This window comes from Aotus nancymaae, unplaced genomic scaffold (genome assembly GCF_030222135.1).
Source record: "Aotus nancymaae isolate 86718 unplaced genomic scaffold, 86718_ANA_hifiasm-v0.15.2.pri h1tg000010l, whole genome shotgun sequence".
Lineage (NCBI taxonomy): Eukaryota > Metazoa > Chordata > Mammalia > Primates > Aotidae > Aotus > Aotus nancymaae.
The window spans coordinates 43,100,047-43,121,188 of NW_026988421.1; the positions used below are offsets into that span (position 1 = coordinate 43,100,047).

General features: G+C 36.4%; 1 protein-coding gene across 6 annotated transcripts in view; it reads left to right on the forward strand.

The window, feature by feature from the left end:
* Positions 1 to 21,142, forward strand: part of SGMS1 (sphingomyelin synthase 1) — a 324,408-nt gene that overhangs the window by 186,254 nt on the left and 117,012 nt on the right. For all 6 annotated transcript variants that reach the window (XM_012467580.2, XM_012467576.2, XM_012467581.2 and 3 more), the window contains one exon: positions 15,340 to 15,420. The gene's annotated coding sequence lies outside the window, so the exon portion shown is untranslated. The remainder of the gene's footprint in view (positions 1 to 15,339; positions 15,421 to 21,142) is intronic.

The following is a 21,142-nucleotide window of genomic DNA, read 5'->3' on the forward strand; positions in this document are numbered from 1 at the left end:
AGGGAGGGCCTCATTGAGAAGGGAACATCTAGGTAAGGACATGAAGAAGGTGGAGGGGTGAGCCTGCTCTATTTGGGGCAAGATCATCCTAGGGAAGAGTAGTAGTTCAGGGTGAAATACAGACACCTTGATCCTTTTTTTATTTTGCAGAAAACTAGAGCTCAGCCTTGTCTAAGACTACATAGCTCATAAGCATTGGACCTCTTGTTCAAACTCAGATCAGTCATAATCAAAGCCCTGCACCCTCTTTACTACCCCAGGTTACTCTAGAAGGAAATCATTGTTCATCTTAGGAAACTTTCCAGCTCCTAGCAGAATATGTTACACATTGTGAGAACTGAGGATTTAACCGTATCTGTTCTCAAGCAAAAGTCATAGATAGGTGGGTAGGTAGATGGATTAGTTTTCTGTGCTTAACTAACGGAACCTCAAAATTATTACCTGGTTTTTCAGAGCTCTTAAGGTTAAGAAATAAATTTTAGGAACTACCCTTTCTGCTTTTTTTTTCTCTCTCTTTTTAAAATGTATATTAGGTTGCTTTAAAAATTCCGCTATTCTCATTTTACATGTGAGATTTAAGGACTGAAAAAAATTTCAATAGGTATGTAGTGGTATGTTATTGTTGTCTTAATTTGCATTTCCCTGATGACATATGATGTGGAGCTCTTTTCATATGCTTATTTTTCATCCATATGTCTTCTTTGGTGATTTCTCCGTTAAGATCTTCAGCACATTTTTAAATCAAGTTATTTGTTTCCTTATTGTCAAGTTTTAAGACTTCTTTGAATATTTTGGATAACAAGCCTTTATCAGTATGTCTTTTGCAAATATTTTCTCCTAGTCTGTACATGTCTTTTCATTCTTATTTCCCTTTTTTCACAATCATTCTCTAGTGTACAGTAGAGTTTTCCAGAGACTGTATATGGTATCACAATAGATTGAATGCAGACATTAGTAAGGGAATTCATGATTTTCTCTTAAGCCATTTATTAAAGAGATTTGCAAAAATGTTAAAATATACTCTTCTTATATTGTTTTAGAAGATAAATTTTTTATTAATTTTTTTTTTGAGACAAGGTCTTGTTCTGTTGCCCAGGCTCAAGTGCAGTGGAGCCATCATGGTTCACTACAGCCTCCACCTCTCGGGCCCAAGTGATCCTCCTGCCTCAGCCTCCCAAATAGCTGAGACCACAGGTGTGTACCACCATGCCCAGCTAAATTTTTTATTTTTTGTAGAGATGAGGTCTCCCTGTGGTGCCCAGGATGGTCTTGAACTCATGGGCTCAAGCTATCCTCCCTGCTTGGCTCCTAAAATGTTAGGATTACAGGTGTGAGCTACTGCTCTGGCAATTTTTTTTTTTTATGTTCACATGTGAATGAGTTTATTCTTGCTTTTAGATGAATTAACAAATATTTTAAAATGTTATCAGTTTTCCAATACAGTAGTTATCTGAAGACATAACCCTCATAAATAAGAGCTTTTTGAGTTCCTTAATAATTTTTTAAAGTGTAATCTTAGAATTAAAACATTTAGAGAGTGAATTAGAGAGTGATTTAGAGAGTGAATGATGATAGGGAAGAGGTCTGAGAATTCAGTGAACCCTTGAGTACTTACAGAAATAAGGGAGAGCCCTAAAAAGAGAGTGAGAAAGAAAGGGGACAAAGTACTGTGTGGTGTTCTGAAGGGTGAGTGCAGAAAGTATTTCAAGAAGCAGCAGGAGGTCATCTGTGTTGCATGCTGCTGACAGATCTTGTTAAATGACAACTGAGAAGTAACTACTGGCTAAAGGCAATGCCTGAAAACTGACTACTGCCTACAGCAGTGTTGGAAGTCATTGTTGATTTTGAAATGGATAGTTTCAAGTATACAGTGGGGGGACAAAAGTAGGCTCAGGAGAAAATGGAAGGGAAAGAATTTGTTTCCCAGTTTGGATTCCTGAGACTGTGAAATTGATCCATCCCATCTCTTCATTTTTGAGCCAGTCACTAAAGTTTCTGACTAGCCTTCAGATTACTTTGCACTGGAACCTATCCCATTTGAACCAGCTATAGGATTTGGGGGTGAAGGGTATGAGGAAGTGGTATAAGACAAGTTGCCTAGTCTCCTTTGCTGCACCTGGGATTATTTTCTTTAAAATGACTATGGACAAGAAATCTGTTGTACTTCATGATGACTGTAGTAAATAACCATGTATCATATGCTTGAAAATTGATAAAAGAGTAGATTTAAAGTGTTCTTACCACAAAACATAATGTGTGAGGTAATGCACATGTTAATTAGTTCCATTTAGCTATTCCAGAATGTATATGTTTTTCAAACCAAGATGTTATACATGATAAATGTGTATAATTTTTGTCAATTAAAAAATAATTTTAAAAGAAGCAGAAAAAATATGGGTTAGATTTTTAAGCTAATAAATAAGATATGTTCACATTGAGATAGTTAATAAAATAATTTTTTCTTAAAATCATTGTTTCCTTCAGAAGGAATAACTGGCTTTATTTTATTTAATTCTTACATAATTATCAATATTAAGTTATAATTTTAGAGAGGAAAGAAATGATATAAAGTGAGATCTTTACCAATTTATATTCAAGAACATTTATTTACACTTTAAGGTAATTATTTATGTATATCTCTTCCACGAGACTTAGAAGCACCTTAACATTAGAGTGTAAAATTTAAATTACGTTTCTCTAGTGACTATCATCTTACCTGGAATATAGTAGGTAAGTATTATAGAATGAATAAGACATTAGAAAACTTGGATTTGTGTTTTATAGTTTATTTTCTTTTTGGGTCTTTTTCCTCTTCAATTGTTAAAAGCAGCCTTTAAATTGTTAATGTGGTAAGTAAAATTAAACAAAACCTAAAGGACAGATTGCTTTTAATTCCCCTGGGTTGGAACAAATGTTCAAAGAGTATTTAGATAGGAAGCAGAAAATAGTTCATTTTCCTTTGCTTTGATGGGGTGTATGTTTAAAAAATGACATGCGTAAATTAAACACACACACCTTCTGTTTTTGAGGCTTTAGAAGTTGTTCCTCAAGAGAAGAAAGAAACACTTTTGACTTGTGAGAGACTGTATCTTCTCCAGAACTCATTCAAATAAATTATTTTGTGATATATTTTAAAATTTGGGTATAATTTATACAATGTACAATGTACAAATTTGAAGTGAATAGTTTAGTGAACCAACATCTCTGTCATCCCAAAAAGTTCTCTTATACCCACTTTCAGTCAGGTGTGCCATCCCAGAGGCAAACACAAGTGTGAGTGTAATTCTAGCAATAGATTTTGCCTCTTTCAGAACTTCAGATACATAGTTACACTGAGTGTGCTTATGGGCCTGGTGTCTTTTGCTCCACTTGCTGATGTTTTATAGATTCATACTCTTATTGCATGTATCAATAGTTTGTTCCTTTATGCTATTGAGTAGAATTCCATTGTATGAAGTTACTCACCTATTGATAGACATTTGGATGGTCTAAGTTTTTGGCTGTTATGAATATAACTACTGTGAACATTATTGTACATCTTTTTGTGGATACAAGTTTTCATGTATTTTGGGTCTGTACTTAAAAGTATATTATTGGGTAAGTGTATATTTAATCTTATATAAAATTTATTTTAAAATTGTCAAACATTTTTCTAAAGGGTTTTATAATTCAACATGCCCATCAGCAACTTAGAGATGCTCTAATGTACTCCAAGTCTCTGCCAACTCTTGCTTTTTTAGTTTTCTTAAAATTATTCTAGTGTGGGCAAAGTGGTATCTTGTGGATTCCTGTTGTTTCCTTAGTGACTAATGATGTTGAAATTTGTTTTCATGTACTAATTGACCATTCATGTGTCTTCGTTTATGAAGTACCTTGTCTTATCTTTTGCTATTTTAACAATTGGATTGTATGACTTTTCAAAAATTAAATTATGGTAGTTCTTTATGTATTCTGGATACAGGTCTTTTGTCAGATACATGTATGGTGAATTTTTTCTAGTTGGTGGTTGTCTTTTTATTTTCTTAACTATATCTTTCCAAAGCAGTTTTGATACTGATGAAGTCCAACTAGCTAGTTTTTCTTTATTGTTAGTATTTTGTCTACCTCATTGTTGCAAAGCCATTGTCCTGTCTTTTCCTATAAATACTTTATAATTTTAACTTTTATGATTAGTTGTATGACCTCAAAGTACTTTTTTTAAATAAATGGGGTCTTTCTATGTTGCCCAGGATGGATATGAACTCCTGGGCTCAAGTGATCTTCTCACCTCGACCTTTTAAGTAGCTGTGAATACAGGTGCATGCAACCACTCTCAGCTCTAAGTAATTTTTGTTAATAGTGTGAGGTAGGAGTCAGGATTCATTTTTCTTTCCCTATGAATATGTATTTGTTTCTGCTCAATTTGTTGAAAAAATTATTATTATTATTATTTTTTTGAGACGGAGTTTCGCTCTTGTTACCCAGGCTGGAGTGCAATGGCACCATGTTGGCTCACCGCAACCTCCGCCTCCTGGGTTCAAGCAATTCTCCTGCCTCAGCCTCCCGAGTAGCTGGGACTACAGGCACGCGCCACCATGCCCAGCTAATTTTTGTATTTTTAGTAGAGACAGAGTTTCACCTTGTTGACCAGGATGGTCTTGATCTCTTGACCTCGTGATCCACATGCCTCTCCCTCCCAAGTGCTGGGATTATAGGCATGAGCCACCGCGCCTGGCCGAAAAAATTATTCTTACACTCACTGAATTACCTGACATCTGGGTCAGAAAATCTGTTGGTTGTATATGTGTATGTCTAGTTGTGGCCTCTGTTTTGATCAATTACTCTATTTGTCCTTATGCTAACACTGTATTTTGTTGAGGATTTCTGCTTGTGTGCTTTATGTCATATAAGTCTATAGTGTTCTTTTATTATCTTTGTCTAGTTTTTGTATTGAGTTCCTATTGGTATATCCTTTTATTACATGTTTTTCTGTGTCTTTGTATTTAAAATGCATTTATTATAGGTAGCATGTAGTTCAGAATCATTTTTAAATGTATTCTGGTGATTTCTGCCTTTTAATTAAAATGTTAAGTCTATTTACATTTACTGTAATTATAAACTTGTTTCCTATGTGTCTATCCTTTAGACTTAAAAAATTCGATATCTCCTTTTCTTCTTTCTGTTTATTGAATATTTTTTAGTATTAAATTTTAATTTCTCTTAGTTTTCTTGCAGTACTGTTTTGCACTTTCTCTGCAGATTACAATATTCATCCTAAGTAAAAAATTTTCCTTGAATTAATACGGTATTGTTTCATGTAAAATATAAGAAACCTATAGTGATATGGTTTCGTTTGTCTCTGCCCATCTGTTGTGCTGTTGTCTTCATACATTTTATATCCGTATATGTTACAAACTACATAATACAATATTATACTTTTAATATAGTATGTATTAGTCATATATGTTTTAAAGAAATTAAGAGAAAAATAGTCTTTCATGTTAACATACAAATGTATTATTTCCAAGGTTCCTCATTCCTTTCTATAGGTTCAAATTTATATCTGGCATCATTTTGCTTTAACTTGAAGAGGTTCCTTTAGGATTTCTTATAGTGTGGGTCTACTGGCAACAAATCTCTCAGTTTTCATTTGTGTGAAAATGTCTTCATCTTTAAAAAGAATTTTTTGTTGTATATAGAATTCTAGGTGGACATGCAGTCTTTTTTTTTTCTTCTCTTCAGATGTTGATTATTGTTTTCTGGACTCCTGTTTCAAATGAGATGTCTGCCATCATTCTTATTGTTATTTTTTTTTTTTTTTTTTTTTTTTTTGAGACGGAGTCCCGCTCTTGTTACCCAGGCTGGAGTGCAATGGCGCGATCTCGGCTCACCGCAACCTCCGCCTCCTGGGTTCAGGCAATTCTCCTGCCTCAGCCTCCTGAGTAGCTGGGATTACAGGCACGCGCCACCGTGCCCAGCTAATTTTTTTGTATTAATAGAGACGGGGTTTCACAATGTTGACCAGGATGGTCTCGATCTCTCGACCTCGTGATCCACCCACCTCGGCCTCCCAAAGTGCTGGGATTACAGGCTTGAGCCACCGCGCCCGGCCTCTTATTGTTATTTTTATATGATGTCTTTTTTCCTCTGGCTACTTAGAAATTTTGTTGTTGTTCTTAGTTTTGGTTTTCATGATTAATGGTCTAACGGAGAAAAACCACAAACTGGCTCAAATAGAACTGTATTTAAAGTTGAGCCTTGTCACTTAGTAAGTACATTAACTCAGGCATGTCACTGTATTTTTCTGAACTTCAGGCTTTTCTTTGGAAAATACGGATGGCTTACCTACATTAGGGTTGTTGCAAAGGTCAAAGTGTCTAAGTACTGGTCTGGCTACTGTTTGTTCTCTACAGCTGTGAGTGCTAATTTACTGACTTTATATACATTCATAGAAAAGTAGGTATTTGAAGCTTATGAGATAAATGTGGTTTGTTTTCTATTTTGAAATTTTTGCCCAGAGAACACTGAGGAAATCATTCTTATTAAGTCCTGTTTGAATAGTAAAGCGAGAAGCTCAAATTATCTGCATTAAAATAGGCACAGGCAAAGATTTCATGAAGAAGATGCCAAAAGCAATCTCAACAAAAGCAAAAATTGACAAATGAGATCTAGTTAAACTAAAGAGCTTCTGCACAGTGAAAGAAACTATCAACAGAGGAAACAGATAATCTAAATAATAGGAGAAAAGTTTTTGCAAACTCTGCATTTTACAAAGGTCTGATATTCAGCGTCTATAAGGAACTTGCACACATTAAACAAACCCAGCCATTCCATTACTGGGTATATACCTAAAGGAAGATAAATTGTTCTATTCTAAAGATACATGCACACATGTGTTCACTGTAGCAGTATTCACAATAGCAAAGACATGGAATCAACCTAAATGCCCATCAGTGATAGACTGGATAAAGAAAATGTGGTACATATACACCATGGAACACTATACAGCCATAAAAAAGAACAAGATCATGTCCTTTGCAGGGACATGGATGGAGCTGAAGGCTGTTGTTATTCTTAGCAAACTAACACAGGAACAGAAAACCAAACACTGCATATTCTCACAACTGGGAGCTGAATGATGAGAACACATGGACGCATGGAGGTGAACAACACACACTGAAGTTTGTCAGAGGGGAGCAGTGGGGGAGGGAGAGCATCAGGAAGAATACTTGATGGATACTGAGCTTAATACTTGGGTGATGAAATAATCTGTACAACAAACCCCCAGGACACAAGTTTACCTACGTAACAAAACTGCACATGTACCCCTGAACTTAAAAACAAAAAACAAGCAAACAAACAAAAAAACTCTACCCCAGAAAAAATCAATATTATTGAATGAATGCCTTTTTTAAAATCTTTAACCAACCATTCCTGCACATTCTGCACATGTATTCCAGAAATTAAAGTATAATTTAAAGAAAATAAAAATAAAGAAAAGGAAGTTAAAGAATGAATGCCTTTTAAAATGTATTTTTGAAACGAGAAACACTGCATTTAGAGGGTGATAGGAAAGATCAAATGACAAACTTAGAGATTGGTGACATTTTTATTCCTCTGTTATTACAAAGTTGTGAATAGCATTTTTGTCACTATACTTTTTATGGTAGAAGTATCCATGCAATGGATAAAAATACAGACTTTGACATGCTGGGAAGATATTGTGCAATATTGAAATACTTTGCATGCTTTGTGACAATAATGAGAGTATTGCTAAGGAATTTTCTACTACTTTAAGATACTCCAATAGAAAAGATTGTGTGCATTTTATTTATTTGGAAAGGAAACAGTTTTCTGGTCATATGTGGTGAAGAAAGTAGATAAATAGCCTTGTCCTTTAAGATGCCCCTTGATAGTGAGTTAGAGGAGCAGGTTCATTCATGATCTCTGCAGACACCTTATTGGACTGGATTGGTTATGTTCTTATGTACTTTTGAGGTTTGGTTTCCTTTTTTGTAAAAGAAATATTTACCTTTTTCTCAAATATCTTGCCACCCAGTTAGGTATTATAATTATTTGTGTTAGAGTCTGGGAGGTGGACAGTTGAATGATGCCTTTTTTTTCTCATCCGATTTTGGGACCAATGGATATACCAATAGTAATTTGAAATATAGAGATCTGGAAATAAAGCTGGTTGGCTAAATGGGTTTTCTGGTATTTCATACTTGAATGAGACCGATTTCCCCCTCACAATGTAGAAGGGAACAGCCTGGGATACACTCTATCTCTGGGCAGGCTAGCCTTTCTCTCAAACTCGCTGTTCACATAATTAATTTCTCCTCCACCAGGTAGAATATGGGAGAGAAGTCTGAACCATTAGGTTAATGGAAAGTTCTACAAATGAAACTAGGGAAGTGGAGGTTTCCCACTAACACTTTGTTAACTGGATGCATTGCATGCGTTTCATGCAATGTTGTTTACCGAACAACTATGCCTGTTTTTTTTAGTAACTCTGTTTTAGCTCTCTCATCTGTAAAACTAGAATAGTAATGGTAACATGCCTGAGAGTGCTATTGGCATGATTCAATAAATTAATACATGTAAAACATTTAGAAATGAGCCTAGGCCAGGCATGTTGGTTCATGCCTATAAGCCCAACACTTTGGGAGGCCAGGGAGGAGGATTGTTTGAAGCCTGGAGTTTGAGACCAGCATAGGCAACATAGAGAGACCCTACCTCTACAAGAACAAACAAAAATTAGCTGGGTGTGTAGTAGTATGCACCTGTAGTCCCAGCTACTCAGGAGACTGAGATGGGAGAATTGCTTGAGCCCAGGAGGTAGGCGGTCATGGCTGCAGTGAGTGATGATTTTGCCACTGCACTCTGGCCTGAGCAACAGAGTGAGACCATGTTTCTGAAAATATATATATCTAAAGGAACAAGCCTCGCATGTGGTAAACAGTCAGTTTGTACTATTTTTACTTTTAGTGACGTTAGTATTATTTAGTAATATTATGTCAAAGCATTCAGATTAATTTAAAACAGAAGAGTTAAATAATGTTCACTAATAGTAATAGCTGTAGGGGTTTAAGTTCATGTTGAGGAGAGAAAACTGCTGGCTATATGGGGAAAAGTAAGCCCTTATTTACTTTTAATCTGTTTAAAACATATATTTATTCTTGGTACTGGGTAAAGGATCGGGAGGGAGAATGTTGAGTGAAAGGCAACTTTCTTTTTTTTAAAAAAAATATATATATGCTTATATATATATATGTTTTTAATTTGGGCTTCTGGGAGAGTACTATAACAGGAGTTCTGGAGGGATGTGACCTGGGGTGTTTTAATCCCTTTTTTGATACCTCTCATTATTACCTTGGGGATGATATCATTGCACAGAAAAACCAATTACTATTTATTTTAAATATGGAAGTTTCTAGGAGAAAAGAGCTGTGGTCTGCATTCCTAATAGCCTACCAAAATACATACCGGAAATCTCTGTTGCTGCATTGGTTGCTTGTTTAGACATGGTTATTTGTGCTGAAAATATTAGTAAGCATCATTTGCTTGTATCCAGACAGCACTTACCACAATGCTTTGGAATTGTAGATGCCCCCAAAATACCTGTTGAATGAATTGATGAATTTAGGAATAGATATATATAAAGCAGTGGAGTAGACATCCTTGCACAAGTTTCTGTGCCAGCCTTTTAAAAATTTTCTTCCCTATTCATTTTTTAAAAGGCAGATTATTCAGAAGAAAAGATAGCCTATTTTGGGAGCATTTCAGTTTACTTAGAAAATATCGTGCATTGCTTTTGAAACTGGATTGAACATTTCACATGAATGTTTCTGTGGTGTTATTTTTCCCTCTAGCCACAGAGCTTAGTTTTTAGAAGTACTGTAGGAGCTTTATAGTGTCATGAAATGTTAGGTCCTATTTTCTCCCCCCACAGAATATTTGATACCATTGATTTTGTCTCTCAGTTGAAGCCTAAGTTTGGTAGGCCTGATTATATAGAAGCCTGGGAAACAGGAGGCCTACATTGTGCTGTGGAGTGGCCCTGGACAGGGCACTTAAAGTCTTTGGATCTATGTGTCATCATTTGACAACTGAGAGGCTGGGACTAAAAGACTAATGAGTGTTTCTAAGCTTTCAAATGATGTGATTGTAGGATTTCCCTACCGGTTTCTGCTTGTGGAAAGATGGCCTGCTGAGATAAGAGGTCTCTGGTTCATTGGGTTAGTTTCAGCTGTGAGAATGATCGTTACTTGTTTTGTGGAAGCTACAGGTGCTTGCTCAGAAAATGTAAGAATATTCACATTTGGTTTTCAAGGAGCCCATATTAGAAAAACTTAGATGAAAATTGGGTGTTTTAATTTTTATTCAGTTCTCAAAACCACTAATCCAACAAGTCTCCAGCATGTCTCAGAACATGTTTTATTCAGTGTTTAAGTCTAATCTATCACATTTTAAATATTCCTTTGTTAAAATTATTTTATGCCACATAGAGTCATAATATAGCTCATATAATGGTCACAGTTCTCTTACTGTTCTAAATGTGTCACTGTTTGGCATGTTGAGTAGCTTTTACAGGCCAGCCAGGGAACCTGATTACCATTTATATGATTGCTATTTCTTTGGCCAGTGTGTTTCATTATGTCCTTCAAATGACAACAATAGGATGGGAGGACCTGTCTGTGTGTTAAGGGAGGAAACCGAGAGTCTGAATTGGAGAGAGTTGAATTGGAGGGTTTATAATAATGTAGAGGCAGAATTGCTCACCCTGGCTCTTGCGGCTTCCTCTTTCTCCCCTCTTCTCTCTCAGAAGGACATGTGGTGTCATCAGGGACATGAACTTCACCTCCCATTTGTAGTAGTTATCTATAGCTACATAGCAATCTAGCACACACTTAACAGCTTAATCAATACACAAAATTATCTCACAGTTTCTGTGGGTCAGAAGTCTGGGAATGACTTAGCTAGGTATTTAATGAGACCACAGTCAAGGCATCACCTATGGCTGCTGTCTTATCTGAGGCTGGGTAGGAGGAGGATTTGCTCCCAAGCCTGTGTGATTGGCAGAATTCAGTTTCTCATGGGCTTTCTGACTAGGGCATTGGTTTCTTGCTGTCAGCTGGAGATTGCCTTCATGGGGCTCTCTCAATAGGCAACCCACAAAATGGCAGCCTACTCTTTCAAAACCAGCAAGAGAGAAACTTGTAGCAGAGTAGACATTACAGTCTTGTGTAATGTACCCACATACATTCTGTCATTTTTGCCTTATTCTATTGCCACAAGCAAGTCCAAAACCTGCCTCCATAGGGGAAGGGAATTATGCAAGGCCTAGATAAGAAGTGACAGAGATCAAGGGGGCCACTTTAGAGTCTGACACATCTGAGACTGGCCAGTAATATGGCTTCTCTTTATCCTTACTCTCCTCTCTGTCCATTCACCTAATTAACTAGCAGCATGTTTCTCATCCCTTCTGCTTTTTTCCTTCCTTCTGACCTACTGAGAATTCAAAAGCCCTGGCAGCTTTTCCTCCTCTTCTTTACTGTTGAAATGCAGTGAAAAGGTAGCAGGAAACCCTGCCTTAGGAGGCAACTGTCATGCTGCTGGAGCCCTTCCTTGTCAGTAGGCATTTTGTGTATGTGAAGCATTCTGCTCTAGACAGGTGTTTCTACATCATTGCATGGCTTCGATAAAGGACCAAAATGAGGTCTTCTCAGCTTTTGTGTCTTCTGATTACTATTCTCTTTAAGCAAGCACTGAATTATAAAACCAGTTCACTTTCACCTTGCCATCCTTTTAGGATGTCTTGCCAAAGGTGTGTTGGTAAATTTTAGGTTAGAATCATTAGCAGTTTTGTGGCTTTTACTCTTTTGCCCCAGTAACTCTTGTGTTATCTTCCTATTTTCTTCAGTCATCAGTAGGGTGTTGTTTTTTTGCTTTTTTTATGGCTTTCTTCTGGCATGTGTCTTAGTTAGTTTTTAGCCGTTGTTCCTCCTCTGCCAGGGACACAGTATAGTATAGTGATTAAGAACAAGGCCTAAAGCTAGACAGTGTGGGCTTGAATTTCAGCTTCTGCCATTTATTAGCTAATTAATCTTGAGCAAGGTACTCAGTTTTGTTTTTATGTGGCTGGTGTTAAATTTCTGAATTTTCCACTGGCCAACAAGCCTCTGAATACTGCTGCCACTCTCATTTTGCTCCCAAGATACATGCGCAGATGTAAGAGCAGACAATTTGCCCTTTATTACTACATGAAATATCACCCCAAACCCTTCCATGGTCTCCTAGTGAAGTGGGCTAGAACATTGTTGAGTATGTTGGGATACCTCTTTTTTGTGGCTTCACATTAGTACTTGTATTACCCCCAAAGGATGAAGATAGTATATTTTTTCCAATGGCACAACATTTAATGAGCACTTACTGTTTGCCATGAGCTTTATTAAATTGTATATAGACGGTATATCTTTTAACCCATATAACAACATCTAGTTATTGTACTGATATTGCTCCCATTCTATAGATAAGGAAACTGAGGCTTACAGAAATTAGACAACATGCTCAAGGTCTTCAGAGCTTAGTTGCAGAATATAGTTCTATATGACAGCAAAGCACGTACCTTTAATGACCACAGGGCACTGTCTCCCATAGAGGAAGCCCAAATTCTTCTTAGTGAACTAACTCATTTGGAGAAAGAGGCTAACAATCAAACAACTGTGTCTCATGGCCACAAGAACTTTTCCTCAACTTCTCCAGCCTTATTTTAACATTAGCTCTTGAATGCCGTTGATTTTGATGCCAGCCAGTCTTCTTCAACCCCGGAGGGAGCAGGCTCGGCTTTGCCCTAGAGTATAAAGTGAATGTTCAAAAAGGAGTGTATTTGTTTTAGCCAGGTTTTCACATGACTGTTGTAGAATCTTAACATTGTATGTGAAGCGTGATTAGGAAGTGCTGGGCTTGTAACAATCACAGCCAGGGTTCATACATCCAGGTTGTTCTCTTTAAGGGCATCTGCTGAACTAATTGCTTATATTCCAGTGATGCTGCCAGTATTCTGGATTATTTTAAATGAACTTCATCTCAATCACCTTATAACCTCTTCCCCACTTCCAGTGCTCAGCACAGTGTCTTCCACCAAATGGGTAGTTCAGTACAGTTGGTTGTTGAAGTTGCTTATAATTCTTTTGAATAACCACAGTGGTGCTAAATTATCATCTTTGAGGATGAATTTGATTCTTTGAAGTAATCTTTGAAAATATTTTCTATTATAGCAAATAAAGTGGTTTTTGTTAAAATCAGGGAAAACTAAACTGTAATGACACATGTGTTCTTGTGACCATTGCACACTGGTTCTGAAGGTAAAAGAGTACTTATTCTGAGTAGTCAGCATCACTGGAGTGAGTCCCAAAGACAGTGACTTGGAAGGAGTCAAGGAGTACTGTTTTTCAACATTAAGTTCAGGCACTTCTGTTTTAAAGTTAGTATGTGTTCATCTGGTGAAACTTTTTTTTTTAAACATAACAGCTTTAGAAGGAGTAAATTACTTGGCAGAGATCACACTGCTATTAAACAGCACAGCTGGGGTTCAAACCTGTTTATTTTCAACCTATGTAAAACCTTACTATGTTTCTCATGCTTTTAAAGGTCTCATATCAGTGGCTAGGCATATAAAGCCATAGCTAGCCAATGAATTTGTTCCTCTCAGTGTTGGGTATAATCTATAGATCTTTGGCTCTTCAGTTCTTCCTTACTATTTTTATTGATGCTGGCAAGTTCTTTCTTTATTACTAGGAAAGCTTTCTATATTTATTTGGTGTTTGTTCCATCTCCTCCTTTCTTAATATCCTTACCACTGCCCTATCCCTTTATGGTTTGGATGACTTGAGGTTCCGGTCTATTGTTCAGGTAACTGAGGTGACACTGCCTCTCATGGTACCTCAGCGCATGCATGGAGCCATGTCACAATTATTAATCTCATCTCAGAATTAACATTGAGGCTTCAGGTGATGAAAGTTAACGTAGGTTCCTGTTTTATCAATGTATCTTCTTGGAGCCACATGTTCATCACATAATATGAGCAATAGTTGCATTCTACCTGGAAAAGTCAGCTATTTTTATTTGGGACTCTTCTCTGGAGGGAAAGAAAGCAAAAAGTTCTATTCCCAGGTTGTTTATTCTAAAATGCTAAGAAATGGAAAAACAAAAGTAAACACATTGTTCTGAATGACTTCTCTTAGAAAAAAAAGGCCCTTTGCTGGGCATATTTTATTATTCTGTGAATTATATGAATCTCCATTATTTGTTGAATAGGACATATGGACAGTGTAGCAATTCTGATCATTAAGCATTGTGTCCATAGTTCTGGGATAATGCCTTTGTTGGATCAAAGCATGCATGACTTTGACAGATTATGACTTTTATTAAATCTTCATTACCACACAGTATTGTAAGAGACATATGATCTTATAGAGATGAAGAAAATGAGGCTGGGAAAAGATGAATGGATTTTTGTGAGGTCACATGGCTAGTAAGTGTTAGGATTTGGGGCCACAGTTTTTTTCTGTGTGTAGTGCCTTTTGATAGATGGTGGTGGTTTGGGTTGCTTGATTACACAACTTTACCATCTTCTAAGTTTGAAATAGTTGGAGAAATAGAGCAAGGATTGACATGGGAATCAACAGAGCCAGTAGCTTAATTGCTGTTGAAGCAGGATTGGAGGGCCCAAAAGTATTAGTTTCCTCCTTTGAAACTAAAACATGGATTTGACCCCAGCAACCCTGACTTAACCCTGCAGTAGCAGCCAGGGAGAAGCTAGAACAGGGAGAGCTGACCCACCCTCTCAGAAGTAGGCACCACTGTCTTGCCTACTGAGGAGATTAGCTGGCTCCAGGTGTGGGAGAGGACTGAAGGGAGATCTTGATTACCTGGCTCAGAGCAAGGCCAGGAAATCAGTTGGTGCCTCATCCATTCTTCCAGGCAAATTAATCTTTCACTTTTGAGGAGAGGTAAGAAGGGGTTAGGGAAGAGAGATGGAGAGAGAAAAATGGGTTACTCTAATACTGTTGCATCCTAGGAAACAGACTAGGTATCTCTTCCTGAAAAGAAAATGGAGAGCAAAATTTTAAGAGTTCACCACCTGAGTCCTTCATAGTGGAAATACTGCTCTTAAATTTTTTTTCTCTTAAGGTGATTTTGTGTTTGTTATTTTCTCTTTCCTTTTTGTTTTTGGTAAAAAAGAGAAGTGATGACTATAATTTTCTATGTGTTTTGGTTGTAAAAAAGAGACTATTGGAAATCCAGAAATGGCCTTTCTGAGACATATAACTAATTAATTATTTCTTCTTATAACAGGTGATGGAACTGTACTGGAACAATGGGAGAAGCTGGTAGCTTATAGGAAGCCAAGATGACAAGAATGTTTTTAAATAATCCGTAAGTTAATGTTTTTTGGCCTTTTGGAATTCTTTTAACTACTGGGTAAATTTTCTTTAAGGACTCATGGTAAAAGGATAGCATAGTCAAATAACTTGAGTGTAAAAGAAAAACTATTTTATAAAGTAAATATCCAAACACTTCAAACAATTGATGCTAACTTAGTAAGTCTTATTTTTGCATAATTCTTTCTTGACAGAGTGTGTCATTTTGAGTATGTCAATTTGAGTATGTCAATTTGGGCATAAGTATTTGAAGAATTAAAAGCGAATTCCCTGCACATGGTCAGAATTTAAATTAAGCTTGGAATAACCCTTCTGATATGCAGATATTTTTGGTCCTAGTGGTTTCCTTGTGCTCCATTTCTCAGGTATTTTTTGTGGGTATATTTTGAAATAAATATGAATGAATTTGGTGAATATAATTAAAATTGAGTTCTTTATCTTCATCTTCTCCATATCCCTCTTCATGTATGCCACTTTTACATACATCAGAGGCTATTACTAATGTTTGCTAATTATCTTACAGTTACATGTCGTTGATTTTGGTTACATTACGATAATAATAATGTTAGTATGTGGGGTAGCTTAGTGGAAAGATTATATATTTTTAAGTCAGACAATCCTGGGCCTGACTCTAGCTCTTGTACTTTTTAGTGGTTACCAACCTCTCAGAACCTCAGTTGACTCATCTGTATATGGAATTTGATAATATCTCTTATAAAATGAAAGACTGTGGAAAGTACTTTGTGCTTCAACTGGCACATTATAGTTACACTTTAGTTACTGGCACAATAAATCATAATTACTTTTCTTCCTTATATTTGTATCATGATTTTTAACTTATAGGCCTTTATTCTGACCCAAAAGATTGGCCAGCTTGTGCTCCTTAGCTGTTGCCAAGCCGTGGTGATTAACATTATAGGTAGTGACTGTGGATCAGTGTTAACAAGCTGGCAATGTCAAAAAGAGGGGTTGTCATGTTTGCAGTTTTCCATGGAGTAAATACCCGTTCCGTGCCTGATTTTACACTGCCAGAGAAAGTCACTGAAAGCAGGGTTGGGAAGTGTTATTTATGCAGTAGCACAGCATTATATAGTTTTCTACCAACCAGAGACCAGTAGTTGCAAATCACCTCAAGAGCATGGTTAACAGCAAAATAATTAGGAAGTGATGAGTTTTGAGTACTTATTACCTTTGTTTTTAGTATGATTTATTTTATTATATAATTTAACTTTTAATAATGGCTGTTTATCAACCAGCTTGCTAAAAATCCTGAGAATTTAACAATTAGTTTTAGTGGACTGGTATAAGTTGACTCTAAAACACCACTAATTGTAGGTTTCCTGTTGTGAAGACATTTCTAAGCCACAATTCTTTAATTACCTGTCTCAGCCCTGGTGCTAAGAGTTTCGTTTGATGAATAAAAACAAGGTTTGGTTTTGAGTCAGTGCTTGCTATAACCTAAGTTGTCACACTCATATTGCTTCTGGAATTGAAAATAGATGCCAAAACCAATTTAGAATTTAGACAAGTTTCTTGAGTTGTTGACTTAGCTTCATAACGGACTCCTGGCATCGCTTGCCTGTTCTGGCTGTTAAACTGAACTCCAAGTGCTAATACTTGGCAATCAGTCAGTCTGCTCACTGCCTATTGAATTTCCTTCTCTCCTTTCTCCATATTCCTTAAAATCTTAAATTCTTGCAGGTAGTGGCACTGCAGAGACAAGCAGTCAGAATTCCTCCCAACTAAGCATTGCATGCAGCTTTGCTTTATTCAAAAATTAAGTTTTAATGGAAATCAAATTGCCTCTAGGGAGAGAAAAAAAACAAAACAAAACCTGGGCTGTTTATTAAAGTTCACCTTGGCTTGATTAAAACCTTAGGGAGTGAAATGGAGGAAAAAAAAGGAAACTGGATCAGACATCTTAGTGTTTCTTCTAGAAGCAACTTCTTCAGTTTTCTAACTTGCCCTTTAGAAGGGAACAATTGAACCCTGAAATTGCTAAGTAACAGCTAAGATTTTGGTGGTTGGTTTTGCTTTAAACCTCACCCACCTAGTTCCCAAAACACATTTTTTATTGAACCTTACAAAAATGCCATGGATATTTAAAAACATTTGCTTGTGTCAATTCTTTGAATTAGACTTACATAATTGTAAAACATTAATTTCCCTGATTTCCTCTAAAAACAAAAGGTATTTATAGTTCCCGCTGAGTTGGGGATGGACTTGGATTATTGCAAAAGTAATTTGTGTTCATTTTAAGAGGAAGCTCATGATTAAAATTTGAGAAACTTGCTTTTAGATTATGAAATAATGACCTTTGGCTTAAGTTAAATAAGTGTGTCTTTGGTACTTTGAAAGCAAACATGGAAAAATACAGAAATTTTATTATAGATATAACATTCTGATTTATATTATCATCTCTCTTACCAGAATGGGTCTTATGTTGTTTCCAAATATCCCTTGTATAGATGAGTTTTTTATTAGAGAACTTCTAGGTGTATAGTCTTTAGATGTGTAAATTTTATAGCCTTGCATTATGTTCATATCAATAAACTTAGTAGTTTACTAGATACCTGGGACTCCTGGGTTTTGACAATAAATTTCAGTACAAATAAGACAGACTTATTGCCCTTCATGAGTTGATAATCAAACCTGAAAAAAGAAAACGATAATTTTAAACTGAATGTGGTAGGTATTATAAAATGCTCAGAAAACAGAAGAGAAAGAGAAATTACCTGGGTGGCAAGAGGAGTGGGCTAGATCAGGGAGGATTTCAGGAGCAGATGATATGTGGATTAGATATTTAATGATGAATGCCTTTTTATCAAAGTACCTTTTATGAAATTATAAAAGTTAACATTGCTAATTGGAAAGAACTTTAGAAATGCAAAAACTGTTAAGTAAAAAACACCAGTATCATCACTATCCAGTGATAATGTTAACAGTTAACTTTTTAAAAAATATTCTGTCATACTTTTCTATGCCTAGATTAGATACATGCTTTATTTTTGCTCTAACATGGGGCTAGTTATTACTATTGTTTTGAAATCTGCTTCAGTTGACAATATATTAAGATGATGCCACATCAATAAATCTACATATATATTGTTGTTGTTGATACACAGCATTCCATGTGTACATAGTCTATAAGGTTTCCTGTTACTGGACATTTTTGTTTTCAACTTTTTATTTTTGTAAAGTGTGCTGTAATGAACATCTTTATGAACATCATGGTGTGCTCATTCAGTTATCTGGATGAGACCTTTGAACAGAGTTAGGAGGTGCTTAGGGGACACTCTAGGTAGAAGGAACAGTTTGAGCAGAGAAAGTACAGGAAGATCACATTTTGGGAAAAGCCTAGAATGAATGAAAGGAGAGTACTGCTAATTAGGGCTAGAAAAAGAAAATAGAGCGTCTTTGATACCAAGCCTTTAATTTATTCTTAGTTGGGCATCATGTTGGAATCTATGTTGTACTTTAAATGAATGTTTCTGAATATCTTCAATTGTTCTTTATTTTTCTTATTTGGGGAAGAAATAAAACAGTTACAAATGCTCAAGAAATAATAGATCTTTTAAAATTCTTGAGAGATTTAAGAAACTAACCAGAACATTATCAAGTAATTGAAGTAATGGGAAAATGTGTGTGTGTGTGTGTGTGTGTGTGTGTGTGTGTGTGTAGAAAAAACTATCTTGGAGTAGAGGTTTTTAAAAATGAAAGTTCATTAGTTTATTTTCTACACTTAATGATATTTAACAAATGTTTTATAATTAAAATTTAAGGACAATTTAGAAAAGAACTGAGTTTGGGGACACGTCATAATTTAATAATAATACTTATATTTACTGAGTTGCTTAATGACAAGGCTGTTCTAAGAAATGTGTACTCAGACAATTTTGTTGTGTCAACATGATAGAGTATACTTACACAAATCTAGATGGTGTTGCCTACTACAAACCTAGGCTATATGGTATAGCTCGCTGCTCCTAGGCTGCTGCAAACCTGTATAGCATGTTGCTCTACTGAATACTGTAGGCAGTTGTAACAAAATGGTAAGTATTTGTGTATCTAAACATAGAAAAGGTACAGGAAAAATATAATCTTACAGGACCACTGTCTTTTGTGTATCACTTGTTAAGCAAAACGTTGTTATGCAGTGCATGACTATACCTGTCTGTGCTTGTTAGTTTTAAATACAAATGGTCTCCAATTTATAATGGCTCAACTTAGTAATTTTTCACTTTATGCTGGTGCAAAAGTGATACACATTCAGTAGAAACCGTACTTCAGGTACCCATACAGACATTTTATTTTAACTTTCAACAGTATTCAATAAGCTAAATACAGTATTCAATAGTTTGATAAACAGGCTTTTTGTTGGATTATTTTACCCAACTGTGGGCTAATGTAAGTGTTCTGAGCATGTTTAAGGTGGGCTCAGCTAAGCTATGTTGTTAAGTACGTTAGGTGTAGTAAATGCATTTTTGATGATGGGCTTATCAGGATATAACCTCGTTCTAAATTGGGGAGCCTTTGTATGTCATTGTACTTAGTCTCTTAACAGCCTTCGTAGGAAGAGTCTAGGATTTTCTGCATTTCGAAGGTGATTGAAAGGCTGACTTCCCTAAGGTGGGTGAGAGAGCACCAGATTTGTAGTTCAGGCACTGCTGAGGCCTTGGAACATTGCTAGGATAGTTGTAAAGATAATGAGACTGTATCTGAAAGATTATGAGAACAGCATAAAATACTACAGAAATGGAGGGACTGCTTTTTGTAACAGGACGCCTTCTATCATTAAAGGAGGGAAGAAAGCTCAGCTGTAGCTGTTTTCCATTCTTTTCGTGGTAGCTCATATTATTGTCAGAACATTTGCTGCTCCTTTCTACCCACCTTCCATCCCTGTGAAAGGATTATACTTTCCCACTCTACAGAAGGCTGATACCCCATGGATAACTTGGCCAAATAAATCCTCTAGGATTTATTTTGGCCAGTGAAATGTCAGTGACAATAATTTGTGTCTTTTCTGAGCAGAAACTTTAATAGGTATGGCCTGTTCTGCCATCCTTCTCTTTTCTTAGCCATGAGATTAGCATGCCCCAGTTAGGGGTGCTCCTTCTGCCCTGGTCTTTGAATGAAGAGGACATGGAGTCCAGCCACAGCGCATCTGCAAGGAGCCAGACAGAAATCAGAAATAAGCCTCTCTCCATTGTTAGGCTCCAAAATTTGGAGACATTTTGTTCCTGCAGAATAAGTTAGCCTAAACTGATCTACTCTTCTACTCTTTTTTCTCTCTTTAGGCACTGTCCTCTCTCTTTCAGGCCTAACACACACACACACACACACACACACCCCCACACCCACACACACCTCTCTCTCTCTCTCTCATTCACACACAGCTTAGCCTCCTTTTTATCTTGAGGGATAGAGTTCCCTATCAACTGTTGCACTGCTGTCTTTCTCCTTCATTGAAGATGTCAACCTTCATCAGAGGTTAACAATTTAAATAAGGTATTTAGAGTCGATCAAGATGACTCTTTTTTTCTTCAAACATTTGTAGAACATATCCCATGTCAAAGTGTGGATTTCTGGAGGTTTAACATAGCCCAAGCTCTGGACCCAGCCTTCGGGAATGGAAGAGTATGGTGTGGGCGCTGTCTATCTAAGTAGCTATCCAACAAGGTGGACAATGTTGGGTGCTGATAAAGAGTGTGCTTTGG